The 14,883-nt window shown below is 41.3% G+C and overlaps 1 long non-coding RNA gene across 1 annotated transcript in view; it reads left to right on the top strand.

The window, feature by feature from the left end:
• Positions 1 to 14,516, top strand: part of LOC147002585 (uncharacterized) — a 123,825-nt gene extending 109,309 nt beyond the window's left edge. The window contains exons 5-6 of the long non-coding RNA XR_015048522.1: positions 14,002 to 14,097; positions 14,421 to 14,516. This is a non-coding gene — a long non-coding RNA (uncharacterized LOC147002585). The remainder of the gene's footprint in view (positions 1 to 14,001; positions 14,098 to 14,420) is intronic.
• The last annotated feature ends 367 nt before the right edge of the window (positions 14,517 to 14,883 follow it).

The raw sequence follows: 14,883 nt of genomic DNA on the forward strand, positions 1-14,883 counted from the left end.
TCTGAAGACACTGCTCACATCCTCCTTTCTGGGCTTGTTGGTGCCTCAGGAGCTGACCTAGGATAAATGGAAGCTCCTGGCTGCCAACTGTGCTGTCAGCTGTGTGGAGGGGTCAAAGGTGCTTGGCTGAGCTCATGGATTCTGAAGGCCTGCCAGCAGGGAAGGCATTCGCCTTAGAGGGAAATGATGCCCTGTGCATACCTCGTCCACAGAGTGCTGAATGTGCCAAATTCAGGCAATACCCAATATGGGGAAAAGAAGCCTAAGGCAAATGTTTCCAGACTCCTCCCTGCAAATCCACAAAGCCACCTGCAGAGCCAGGCTTTAACAGTAGGGAAGATGTAACTTTCTCTTTCCCCTGAATGCTGAACCAGCATGACAGCTGCTTCCCATGAATAAAGCACATTCCCCAGCCCCACAAAGGCATACACCCCTCCTGCTCCGATTTATCTCCTGTGCTGAATGGATTTTGTAAACTGTGTGGATCTTCAACATATTGATCTGATCTACATCATCCTCACGCTGAAACTTAACACTGAACGATCCTAGACATGAAAGGTTGTTCTTGCATTCTCCAAGTTTACTTGGCTCAAATTAAATGACAAATCTCTCGACTAAAGTATTAAAAGGAGTAAATTAATGTCTAGGGGAGGGGAAGTGTACAAAAATCATTTGACAAATGAAGCCAAATGTAAATTTAGCTTGGGGGTGGTCAATGCCATGTCAATGTGGAGATAGAAACAGCAGTGAAGGAAAGTTCTCTTTTACTTGCAAGATGCACCGCTTGTCCCATTGGGTGACACATAGCGGAGTTCAGTGACTATAAATGTTACTGATGACTCTCGCCCCCAGTTTAACCCGGGTTTTTTTCTAAATGCTTATGTAGCGTGCAAATTATCTGCTGAAGTGTAGCCAGGGGTGCCAAGTGAACAGCTCTGGAGACGTCAGAGTATGAAGTTTGGAAATGAAACAGCAGACTTTAAATAGCCCAAGTGCGTGTATCGCGAGATGACTTCAGTGGCCCTTGTAGTTACTGGCAAGCTGCATAGACAGAACCCTCTAAAGGCTTAATCCAGAAGCAAATAGCTTGTTACTCAGGTACCATTAGTATAACTACTAGGCTGCTGCAAGTTACACTTTGAAATTTCTTTTGTTAGTTTTTCATCTTCCCTTCCTCTAGAAAATAGTGAGTTATATGTATGAGTAAACACTGATGCACATATATACAATTTCAACCAGCTCTGATCACTGTAATCATTGACTTACAATAATTTTGCCAAAATGAAAGAACGTCTAATGGGAAAAAGGCATAATTAAATAGTTTAGGGATTTTAAGGTTTAAAGATGCCATACAATAATTTTAACAGCATTTTTGCTAATAAACTCTTGAGACATTGGAGAAATTAGGGTCCATTTCCATGGGAAACGTGGAAGTGGCTATAGGAAAGGGCTTAGTGTTTATTAGCTTCCTAATATGTGTCGAGAATCATGCTAAATGCTTTACATATGCTTCTGCACTTATGGTTTTTAATAGTCGATGAAATATGCATTATTGTTCCCAATCTACAGAACAGGAAACTAGAAACTCACAAAAATTACATAAAACTTTTAAGCCTGGACAGAAAATGCTTTTCAAAGTGAACCTGAATTAACATCCAGGTCTCCTGAATTAAAATCCAGGTCTGCAGACTCCAAAGTTCCTTTTCTTTTTATTTTATTCTTTCTTTTCTTTTTTCACAAGATTTCCTATTCACAGAAGTCCAAAGTATAGTAATTTTCATTTAAATATATCTCCTTCCAAGATAACAACAAAACACTAAAAATAAATTATCCACAGTTGATAATATCGTTACCAGTTTATAAAAGTGATTTGGGAAACAACAGTAGTTTTGCATTTTACTTTCAAATAATTAAATAAGAAAATTATTGCTGTAGATGTTGTCAATGCAGTGTGTAAATGACCTTACCACTTCTAACAAGTTAAATCAGTTCTGGGTTATAATATAATAAATATATATAATATAAATAGGAACTGTGTTTATGCTTCCTACATGTAAGCAGAAATTTTAACTTGTTTTTCTGGATTTCTTGAGGGTATATTTGATAAATAAAAACTAAATGTATTTACGAAGTAAAATGCTGGCTGGTTTCCTACACATGCACATTGTGAAATGATTGCTGCCACCCAGCTCACGAACACATCCAGCATGTGGGCAGGGTTTTATAGGACACACACACACACACACACACACACACACACACACCCTTTACAAACTGAAGCATGGCATGTGGTTAGCTGCAAGTCTCCCTGCTGCACAGTGGATCTTCAAACATTCTTCATCCCGGGTCATTGAAATTCCGGACTGTTTGGATCGACTTCTCTCCATTCCCCAAACCATCCTCCTTTCATGACCTTTTTAATGACCTTTCAACTCTCTGCTCTCCGGAGCTCCACATTTTTAGTTGGCCCATACCACATAAGAAATACCATGGGTCATTTGTCTTTCTGTGTGATCTACTAAATTAAAAATTAAAGGATTTTTTCTGTATGGGTGGGGAGTAGAGTATGTAGCATTTTCGTATATAGGTGTGTATATGCATCTGAATTTATCGGATTTTTAAATTTATCCCTCATAATTTCTCTTCATTTATGTTTAGTCTCTTAATGATAAAACAACAAAGCCAAAAACAGTGGGGTTTTTTCCTGTTTCTTAACCTAGTTGCTAATCTCTTATTTACTTATTTCAGGAGTCTGTGTACATTCCTGAACATAGGTTATGGTTTTTTTTATTAAAAATGGGCTCTGGCCGGGCCGTGGTGGTGCACGCCTTTAATCCCAGCACTTGGGAGGCAAAGGCAGGCGGATTTCTGAGTTCGAGGCCAGCCTGGTCTACAGAGTGAGTTCCAGGACAGCCAGGGCTACACGGAGAAACCCTGTCTCAAAAAACCAAAAAAAAAAAAAAAAAAAAAAAAAAATGGGTTCTGGTTGTTCTAACTCAATATTAGAATACATATTCAGTACAAGTGTGATCCTAGATTTGGTCCCTAGTAAATAAATAAATAAGTAGAAAAAATTTAAGTTTATATATATATATATATATATATATATATATACACACATATATATATACATATATATGACTGTAAATATTTATATATATAATTTCTACATTTTATTTACTTTTATTTATATAAAATATATTTTGTATATATTTGCATATGTTAAAATATAAAATATCTATAATATGAATATATTCTATATAAATGTAATCAAATAAAATCATAGAAAAAAGTTTTCAAGGTTATTTGAAGTCATAATAAGATTTTTTTTTCAATTAAAAAGCATTTGATTGTGTGAGTGGTGAAATGTGCCTAGGTTGGTGGGGTCATGCAAGTGATGGTTGGGTGGACGCCTCTCATACCTACATCTGCTTTGGCCAGCCAAACATGCCCTTTGAGAAGCCATGAAGCCTTGAAGAACATAAGCTGGTGGAAAAAAACAACATGGGTAAAGATGCCATCTTGCCTTCTGCAAAGTTCCCAGTTGGGAGCCAACGTTTATTGTTCCTTCGGCCATGGCTGTGTCTCTGGAGTAGCAGTGGAGACCATGATGTCTCTGGAGTACCAGTGGAGACCGTGCGTCTCCAGCTTCATCTTCTGTCCATCCTCCACGGATCACTAATGAAGCAGACTCTCAGTCTTCACAGCCCTGGTCACACTACACTGTTGGCCACTCAGTGTGTGGCTAGTGTGACTGTGGGGCTGAACCTTCATATGAAATTCCATTTTAATTCATTCCAATGTTAAAGTGGGCACAGTGGAATACAATCATTGTGTTGACACTCAGCATGTTTTCTCTGTGTAGCATACATAAGTATTATTTCAGTTAAAATTTATTTTTCATTGTGGCTACTAGAAGTTACAACTGCATACAGTATGTGGCTGACGCTGTGCTTCTATTGAACCATTCTATGAGAAGGCGAAGCAAAGGCCCTGCAGCAACCTTCTATTTGGCCATGGGAAACCCACATCCACATGGTTTCCGTAAACAACAACCTCAGTAAGTGGGCAAAATGACTTAAGATGACCTATGGACCTATCTCATGGTGTTACCAAGATTAAAGCCATCTCTAATTATCAAGTGCTTAGATACTGCCTGAGATGCCACACACTGATTAAGAAGCTACATTGCGCCTCTCCCAGTGAGGGAGCTCGGGACCTTGCTAATGAATATCCAACTATAAAGCTATATGGATAACAGATGGAGAACTGAAATAGCTACACTTTTAGATTAAGCCCTTCAAAAAAAAAAAAACACTTATAATACAAATTCATCAAAGCTTGAGTCTTTACTATGACTTTACCTCGACATATCCTGTAAAACTCTTCACAGAAGCAAATACAGACCCAAAGACCCAGTTCTTGTTCCAGTGATGTGCTCTGCTCCTTCCTAGGATTGCTGAAGGTGTCAGGGCATAGACGTTTCTTCTGCTGTAGCAGTAGCTGTGCATGACAGCCAGTCAGCACCACTTGGTGAGTCTAAATATTTACTTGTACCTGGTTTACTGTCATAAGTAATATCTCACATAGGCACATACACGGAACTGAAAGGTAGTCACTTGGGTAAAATTATAATTCTACTTTCAATTTTATTTATTAAAATATATTGATGTTAAAGCTTAAGCCAAAAATAATACATAAAAAAAAATTCCTTAGGAAACAGATGGCTTAGTAGTTAAGAACCCTGACTGCTCTTCCAGAGGTTCTGAGTTCAATTCCCAGCAACCACATGGTGGCTCACAACCATCTGTAATGAAGACAGTGACAGCTATTCACATACATAAATCAATTGTTTAAAAAAAAAGATTATTTTATATTTTAAATATTTCTGTATACAAAGGACAAATCTTATCTTTGAGAACTTATATAATGGGTCGAGGTTGTGGCTTCGTGGTAAGATACTTACCGAACATCTATTAAAGTCCTAAGTTCAAAACCCAGTACTGAAAAAAACATGAACACATATACCATGAACAAACTTCATTCTTTTTTTTTTCTTTTGAGTAAACATAGCTCTAGAGTTACATTGAATGAAGCTTTGTGCACCTGAGAAACAAGACCCAGTCTTTGAGGGGCCTTGAAATCAAAATAGCTTATGCTTTCCAGTGAATGGTAAATCAGCCGGGCAGGGGTGGCGCATGCCTTTAATCCTAGTACTCAGGAGGCAGAGGCAGGTGGATCTCTGAGTTCAAGGCCTGCCTGGTCTACAGAGCCAGTTCCAGGACAGCTGGGACTACACAGAAAAACCCTGTCTTGAAAAAAATGCAAGAGGAGGAGGAGGAGGAAATAAAAACTAGTTTGTAATTAAAGGTTTTTTATTTGTTTGTTTTATATTTTAATTAAAAAAATGAAAGCTCTGTTTTGAGTGAGCCAAATGAATTCCTGTTTTGGTATCTGTATTCTTGGACAGCAATTTCAAATTATGTTTTCTAACTCAAGTCCCCAATTAGTAACCTCTCTGTTTTACGTTTTTGTTTTTTAGGTAGGTAAATGTATGTAAATGACTATTGTCCGTAGTATGTCTGCTAGATGTGAACATAAGCACATATATGTGTCATATATATATCAAAAGCCTTTGCAGCCGTGTGTACACAGATACTTGGTTAAATGAACACAGCCTCTAATCAAGCTACAGCACTGAGAAAGGAAACACCCTGAGCAGAGCTAAGAATCCACTGAGCTCGCCTAGCTCTTTGGAGGATGCAGTTCTAGCGTTGGCTCCCCCTCGTCTGTGAAGCACATCTGTGACTTCTTTACTAACCATTTTCCAGTCTCTTTCATAAAATAACGGTTGTGTTCTGGTGTTTTTCATTTTGAATACTCAGAGCACGTCTCCTGGCCCATCCACCGTCACGTTGTTAAATCTAAAGTGGAAAGAGAGAGTGCTCACCCTGGTCACTCCAGTTGGCAGCAGAAAATGTGTTGTTTTCAATTACCGTGTATAAAACTCAGCCACAGGGAAAAGCTGCTTTCTCGGGATGATATGCCTGGAGAAAGCTCTGCTGTAAATTCAGATGGAAAGGGGTAATCTGCTCTTAGCCTGGATTGAGGATCCTCAAACATGACACTAGTTACATCTGAACGCTATCAGCTTCGTCCACCCAGTCCTGTGGCTCCATGACCCTCGGAGATGTGGGCTAGATCCCGGGGCAGTGCTGTTTGACAAAGGGAAGTTCATTTCCCAGCCTTTTGCTTCAGGAGGATGCCTGCTCCTTGCAGTAGTAAAAGTTAACACAATACAGAAGCCTTGCTAATATAAAGGATTTGCGATTAGCACTCCACATCAATTCTGATTTTCCATATTTTTTAGTAGGACCAGGTTTGCTAATAAATCGCCAGCTGTTACAGTCGCTAAGCCTATTTTCATCACAACCACCACATAACAGGACCTCTGCAAATACCCAAGGCCTGCTTGCCTGCCTCATACACATTTATATTGTTGCAGATAAAAACACACCCTTGGCCAGCACTTCTGGGCCTTCACTGTTAAGGACTTAAAATACAGTTATAACTTTCGGGTGGGAAGGTGGTAGATCTGTGAGCAATATGACATCACAGCCAATCTCTCCCCGTTGGAACTGGAGAGGTGATTTCTAAAGAGTAAAATTTCCTCTGGGGAGAAAATCCCACCAATGTTATTTTAAAGGACTGATTACTTATAAGCACACACACACACACACACACACACACACATCCTACTCGTTATCAGAGTACTGCTCCGTCAGGTATGTTAGGAAGAAAATGAGCAAGGGATGGTTGATTAGAAAGAAAAGATTGGAAGGAGGAAAACAGAGCGTCCTCTAACAATTATGCACAAGGCTTTCGGAGTTTAGATGTACAGTTTCCATGCTGACCCCTGAGAAGAAAATCATCTTTCATAGGAATCAGACTTTTCCCTCTCCCCTTCTCTGCCCGCGGACAGAAAGTAAACCGTGTATTACAGAAATGCTTGCATAACAACGTTCTGTAAAAATGGTTGACTATTGGGAGGTGATTTAGTGGAAACCGTGTGCAAATAGCTCAGACTTCTCATGGCAGTGAGCCCTGCCGCTGGGAAAACTCCATTTCCACCACACCGCTGCCCCTCTGTAATGCAGGATTTGACAAGCTGTGTTCCTGGTAAAATGTTATTGTTGGCAGAGGTGGTCTTGAGGGACAGCTTTGGGAGGCTCCCTGTGAGTGGGATGTGCGAATTGACGGCGGTGGCACCTGTGGGACAGTCATGTACCTCTGACCCAGATTTGCTCTGTTTTCCAGCACCCTGTCCCTTTGTTCTGTAATGAGAGCCAAATGTTCCTTTCTCCAGTCCCTGGGGCCCTGTAATGTGATGCCCCAGTGGGCCTCCAAAGGCCCTGGGCCCTTTCCACTCCTGGGCATTGTTTCTACCACTGCCCTGAATTTAAAGTGGGGTGAAAGCCTGCTGCAGCTCCCCGAAGTGTGTGCCCCTTTTCTGTGCTCCCTAAGCGGGGATCTGTGCTGCCATGCCCTCCTGAGCTTTGTTTCCTGGTGATCGAGAGGTGGGTCACAGGTTAGTCATGGACACCAACTGTCATTTGTTTGCTTTTACTGACAGCAGAGTAACACTTTTTAAAATTGTTTTGTTTTGTTTTTTTAATGATAAGAAATGTCTACCTTAAATGCAGTCTACTCAGAGCAGGAAATGCCAGTGCTGGACCTAAATTACAGGGGCCACAGTTGTGAGAACAGAGCTATGAAGGTGCAGCAGCAGGACCTGTGATTCAGGGTGCATCGGAAAGTGTCCCTGTGTGGCCTAGTTTCCCTCCGAAAGCTCATCCTTTGCTTAAGCCTGTCTGACCGGCAGCCAGGGCCCACACAGACATCAATCAATCTGACTTTTGCTCATAGGACTAACAGAAATCTGGCCCCGAAACACGGAGAGTCTCAGGACAGTTCTAGAAATAAGTGCTGGGAGTCCTTAATGCCTACATACAAAACATGACTGTACTGGTTCCTAACACTGTGTCCTGCCCAGCCACTCACCGATAGGCTGAATAAACTTAATTTCAAGTTTTTCACAAAGACTTTTCCTTTGTCACTTTCAATCAGGGCTACAGGAAATTCGGTCTCCAGTTTGTCAACTCGGGCCCTGCTTTTCCAGAGTTAGTACCTCCCATCTCTGTGGACAGATCGGAAACTTACTCTGATTATCATAATGTCATGTCTTTGAAAGATTACCTCCCTGCCAATGCAGAGTTAGACAATAGTACAAACACAACAACAACAAATGGGTTCATAGTAAAAGTAATAGATAAATAAATAAATCATCCATCCATCCATCAATCAATCAATCAAATCAAATCAATCAAGACAGTGAAAGGAAAGAGACAGCATCAATTCCAAACCATGAGCTACTTGGGAGAATTATGATCTCTGCCTACTTCTTCAAACAGTAGGCATGATATGAAGCATTTTGCATACATTACCTAATGTGGTCTACAGTGCAAGCTTATGGTAAGCTTGCTATTGTTGCTTTGCTTTGTAGATGTGGGGAGGGGGGATGAAGATTGAAAATGGAAACACAAAGCAATTTGATTCAGGCTAATGAATAACTGAGCTGGGATTTCTACTGAAATCCATTTAATTTCAGATGCCAAACTAGAACGCTGACCAAATCTAGTTTGTTGTTCGTAAACAGAAAGGCCTAGGGTCAGAGTGATGGCACTCTACTTAGCCTAGATACTAATGACAATTGACAATATCGCACAGTAAGCCTACAGGAGACTTTAGTGATCTGAACCGACTCCCCTGGCTTATGGATGCGGAGGCTGAAGGTCAGAGGTAATATAATCTACATAATATCATACAGCACTATGGCAGAGCTCAGCCCAGACTGCAGCTCCTTCAGGGCCAGGGTTGTGTTTCTACTCTCTCAACATTCTTGGCCAGCACTTTAGACCATCTGTATTTTCAGTACATAGCCTATTAATTTCAAAAGTTTGAGCTAAAAAGAATATTTTATCACCAACCATTCCTCTATTCCTAAGAACGTCTGCCCCTGCTATCTCTAGGTAGTGATAACTACTACATGTTGGCTTCCAGGCCTCTGCTCTATGCCCGCTAGAGGGTCAGGAGAAGAGTATTAAAGCAAGAAGCATTGGCTTTGCTAAAACAAATATGCCAGTTGGCTGGCTTGTTTAGAACATCTTGTCCAGAATCTTAAGAGAATTAGGTGAGAGAAAGGAAAGTCTAAAAATCTGCTGTTCTGCTTTCCCATGTAAATTCAGGATGTGTTTCTTTTTACATGCATGTTGAACAGTTACCAATGTGTTTCAGACTTGGTGAGGAGGTGACTGTATTTTCTCTTGTTCTGCATTTCCTAAGTCATCAATACAGGAACCAACCACTCCGTTCCCCCTGGTAAGCCAGTCAGATTGAGAATTTTAAAAGAATAAGCCATGGTTCTATGAAATTTGTTTTTCTAAACCATTAGTTTTCTAAGTCCATTTTTAGGCACTGTATTCAGAAAGAGGTGTTTAACGGTATCAATATATAACTCTCACTCTTCGCAGTACCAGTCATTTAGATAAGCAAACTGTCCAGTTGTGACAATGAACTTTGATACGATATACTGATGATGTAGCCGATGGGCAGCTTGATCTTCATGTCTACTCCCCAACACCTGGAGGGGGGTGTTCCTGACTCTGTTGTCTGCCTGTGGATCTTGCTCTCCTAACTGCGCCGCCTTCTCTGGCCTAAATGGGAGAGGATGCACCTAGTCCTGTGATGAGTTGATGTGACAGGATGGGGTGATACCCAGGGGAGGCCTCCCCCTTCTCAGAGGAGAAGGGCAGGGGGAGGGGCTATGTAAAGGGGAAACTGGGAGGGGCTACAATCAGGATGTAAATTGAATAGAAATAAATAAATAGGAATAAAAGATATACTGGCAAGGTAGATAAAGGATGGTTCATGAGTTTGAGGCCACCCAGATAAAGAAGCTCAATATGAGAAAACAGTCTGTGCTAAGTTTGCACAGCCAGCAATAATCCTGTGTGGGTCCTCTCTGCTATTCACAAAGCTAATGGCCTTTCAGCATAGCATTGCTCTTTCTATTTTCAGTGGTTAAAGGCTCTTCGTTCTCTGAGGAGTGAAATATGCATTCCTGAGGAGACTCTGATTCCTTCCTTCTTACAGTCAGGAGCCTGTCTCTATCTCCCCAGGAGAGATGCCCCTTTGTACAGTCATTCAGAAATAAGCACCTTCATGCACGCACCGACAAGAACTCATCAATTAACCCCCCTTTCTGTAATCGTTAGCATTGATTTACAACCTGACAGTTGCATAGGAGACAAACCCCTAGATACCTCTGTGGGCAAGTTTGTGGAAGACATTAGTTGAAGTGGGAAGGCCTACCCTAAATGTGGGCAGCACCGTTCCATGGACTGTGAGTCCTAGACCACAGAGAAAGGAGAAAGCATGCTGTCTGGCTTTATTTGCCAGTTGCTATGAGAATATATAATCTGACAAAAGCAACCTAAGGAAAGGGAATTTACATCACCTGGTAGGTCAAGATCCTGCCCGCCATGGCTGGGAAGTCAAGGCAGCAGGAGCTTTGAAGGAGCTGGTCCTATTACATCATCAGGGAGAAGAGAACAAATGAACATATGGCATTGTCCAGCTCCTTTTCTTAAATGGCATAGAACCAACCAGGAAATGGTGCTACCCATAGTAGATAAGTCTTCCCACATCATTATTACAGTAAAGCATCTGCTTAGTGCCACATGCATTGGTTCTCTTCTATGACACCATGGTCAAGGTTCCTTACTAGTATGGTAGTTGCCAAACATACCAATAGCCATGGTAAAACCTAACTCTGCATGCTTCCTGAGCAAAAGTTGAAAAAATGATCCCAGGCTAGAGGAGCCTGAGCTGTGGGTAAAGCTTGAATCCATTCCAATCAGAACAAAATACAGAGCACAGCCTCTCCACTGGAGCCCAATCAGGCAGTCCAGGTAGGGCAAGGACCCAATGGCATGGAACAGAGTTAGAGTCACCCCCATTCCACTGGTTAAGAGAGTCACGTGAAGACCAAGCTGCACATCTACTACAAATGTGAAGGAGGTCTAGGTCCAGCCCCCCGCATACTCCATGGTTTGTGGTTCAGTTTCTGTGAGCCACTATAGGCCCAGGTTAGATGACTCTTTGGGTCTTCCTGCGGTGTCCTTGACCCCTCTGACTTGCTCACTTCTATCCCCAACTCTTCCACAAAACTCCCAGGGCTCCTCTTGATGTTTGTTTCTAACAAGGAAGTTTTTAAGAATTCAAGTTGCATGGGGATGTTAGGGAAAGTGAATGTATGTAGACAGACAGTAGAAAAGAAGTACTGAAACATTCAACACCAGTCTTCAGACGGCAAGTGGGAGTTCTTTGTGGTCTACTGGAATTATGTCCAGGAGAATAGCAGAAGAGAATAGAATACTGAGGTGACACAGGTCAAGGGATTCATGAGGTTGGCTTGTTTGTGTGTTTGTTTTTATCAGTTCAACAAAGGTAGCCAATAAAGTACCAAGCAAAATGAGAGATCCTCTATCCAAATGTCTCCATTTCTATAAGAAACAGGCACCTTCCGATAAACAGTAGAGGGATTACAAAAGAAAGAGTTGTATGAAGCAATAACTAAGACACTCCAGGCACAATGGGGCACAGACACAAAGTGACTGGTTGTGCCATAGGCACTAATAGAAAGGGTCCCAGAGAAGGCAATGTGGAAATTAATCTCTGAGATAAGAAATAAAATTGACATACCAAAATGACAACTAATACATCATACAGTATATTGAGAACTATTCACAGAAAGCTGATTCATATACAGAATTGAAAGGAGCCATTCCACTCTATTAAGTGAGCATTTGTTCAGGGTTCCATTTTTTTTTTTGATATTTTCTTTATTTACATTTCGAATGCTATCCCCCTTCCCAGTTTCCTCCCCTCCCAGAAGCACTCTATCACATCCTCATCCTCTCTCCCCCTGCTTCTCTGAGGGTGTTCCTCCACTCACCTACCCACGCCCGCCTCGCTGCCCTCAATTCCCCTACACTGTGGCATCTATCAAGCCTTCATAGGACCAAGGACCTCTCCTGCCATTGATGCCTGACTAGGCCATCCTCTGCTACATTTGTAGCTAGAGCCATGAGCACTCTTTGTTGATGACTTAGTCCCTGGGAGCTCTGGTGTATCTGGTTGATTGATACTGTTGTTCTTCCTATGGGGTTGCAAACCCCTTCAACTCCTTCAGTCCTTTCTCTAACTCCTCTATTGGGGGACTCTGTGCTCAGTCCAATGGCAGACAGTCCAATAGTTGGCTTGGAACATCCACCTCTGTATTTGTCAGGCTCTGGCAGAGCCTCTCAGGAGACAGCCATATCAGGCTCCTTTCAGCATGCATTTCTTGGCATCCATAATAGTGTCTGGGTTTGGTAACTGTATATGGGATGAATACCCAGGTGGGACAGTCTCTGGATGGCCTTTCATTCAGTCTCTGCTCTACACTTTATCTCCATATTTGCTCCTATGAATATTTTGTTCAACCGTCTAAGAAGGACCAAAGCACCCACACTTTGGTCTTCCTTCTTCTTGAGCTTCATGTGGTCTGTGAATTGTATCCTGGAAGGGTTTATCTCTGCCCTCACCACTAGTTTGGTGGTTGGGTGGGGGCAGATAAACAACAAAACTCTGCCTGTAATTATTTAAAATGAGGTTTGAGCAAATGAACATATGAGGAACAATATAAAGCACGAGCATCAAGTGTCACCTTTGAGTTTAGATACCTCTGACACCTTGTCACTTATAGTACTTCTACAGAGGGAGGAAAGGGTCTGTTTTATAAGAAGTATAAGGCAAGAAGCTATGAAGCTCTTCTAATTAACATTTGTTATGCATAGTCTATCTGAATCTGTCACTGGAAAAAAATGCTTGATAGTTTAGAGAAAATTTGACAGAAAAGCAAACCTTACCCAAAGATTATTTGCCAGACAGAGCTCAGTGTCCTTTCTTTGAATGTCCAGTAGGGTAAATTACAACATCTCTTGCATTTTCCTGGGATCTAAATGAACTTTGAGAAAGATGCCAAAGTCACACAGCCTGCTTCTTGTTGCACTTGCTGTATACTTGAGCTGTGACTGAGTTGGAGCTTTGCTATAAGCAAAGAGGAGGATATCTTAAAAACCACAACACAGAGATAGCTCACTGTTTCCTTAAGTCTTGACATGCCAAAAGACTTCAGTAGAGACAAGGGCCTCCTGAAGTCTCTGGACCACAACAACGGCCGTGAGAGCCGTGGAGAGGAGAACAATATCCTCCTGGCCAAGAAACAACTATACAAACATCCAAACAAACATCTCCCTCTAGTCAATAAATATTAGACACATCTTAATATACAGCGTGTCCTTCTTTTTATCAACTGGCTCTAATAAATAAATGCATTGAAGCTTCAACAGTGTATAGACAAGTTATTATTATTTTACAGATAAAGTTTATTTAGTTTGTAAGTACATTGAAACAGCTCCATAACATAAGGGGATGGATGATAAAATCAATCAAACCACAGCTGTTGGTGATCTCTGGATGCCGAGGCACTTCTTCCTGTCATTAAGTAGGGATACCAGTAAACGTTTCTCCAACCTTCTGAAATAAAACCTAAATAAGACCAAAGTGTAGCTTTTACCTGCAAGAATACCTGAACACTCAAGGCTAGTACTTACATTTAGAAATCTCTCTATATTTTCATATTTTAATTCTGTTACTTTCAACCTCTCTCTGTCTCTGTCTCTGTCTCTGTCTCCCTCTCTCATAGCTATCTCCCCTGCCCCGTGTGTGTGTGTGTGTGTGTGTGTGTGTGTGTGTCCCTTGAGCTTGGACTTAGATCTTTCTGTCCTTTAAATGGAATGCCATCCAAAAATAATTTAACTTGCTTTGCTTCCCTAGGGCTCCAACATCATGGTTGTGCTTCAGCCATGCATCTGCCTATGAAACAGTCCTGTAGACGCTCTCCATAAGAGCCAAATTACTCACACCCATAAAGTAAGCCTCAACTTTTCCTCTGTGGCTTCCTTTGTATCTTGTCTTCCCAGATGCCATGATTTCTCTTGGGATTCAATCCATGGACTAAATAAATGTTAAAGAGAATCATGGAATAGGTAGAGATGATATTTATATGCTTAAAGGTAGGAAAGCTTTTGATTGTAAGATAGACATATTAGTGGTAAAATTTCAATCTTTAGTCAGCATTTGAGAACGATTTTGGGTAAATTAGAATAGTTCTTTCTAATCATATTAAATTATGCCACAACATATTATCTTTTTTTTCACCGCGAGTCACTGGCCTTGCCTTCACTTCTAAACAGGTGATTTTCACATGACAGAAGAAGGAGTAAGGAAGAGAAGAAGAATGAAAGAAGAGAGATAAAGGGCAGAAGCAGGTAGAAGACGGGGTCAAGGACGAAGGAAGACAAGTAACTGGCCAGTAGATGATAAAAATTTATTTCTAGAATTTTCTATCATTTATTCATCAGCTTTAGTATAAATACTGTGTAAATTTTTTAAATATTTTCTTCATTTACATTTCAAATGCTATCCCGAAAGTTCCCTAAACCCTCCCTCCGCCCTGCTCCCCTACCCACCCACTCCCACTTCTTGGCCCTGGCGTTCCCCTGTACTGGGGCATATAAAGTTTGCAATACCAAGGGGCCTCTCTTCCCAATGAAGGCCAACTAGGCCATCTTCTGCTACATATGCAGCTAGAGACACGAGTTCTGGGGGTACTGATTAATTCATATTGTTGTTCCACCTATAGGATTGCAGATCCCT

The sequence above is a fragment of the Mus caroli genome, unplaced genomic scaffold (assembly GCF_978045245.1).
Source record: "Mus caroli unplaced genomic scaffold, Mus_caroli_1 scaffold_9, whole genome shotgun sequence".
NCBI lineage: Eukaryota > Metazoa > Chordata > Mammalia > Rodentia > Muridae > Mus > Mus caroli.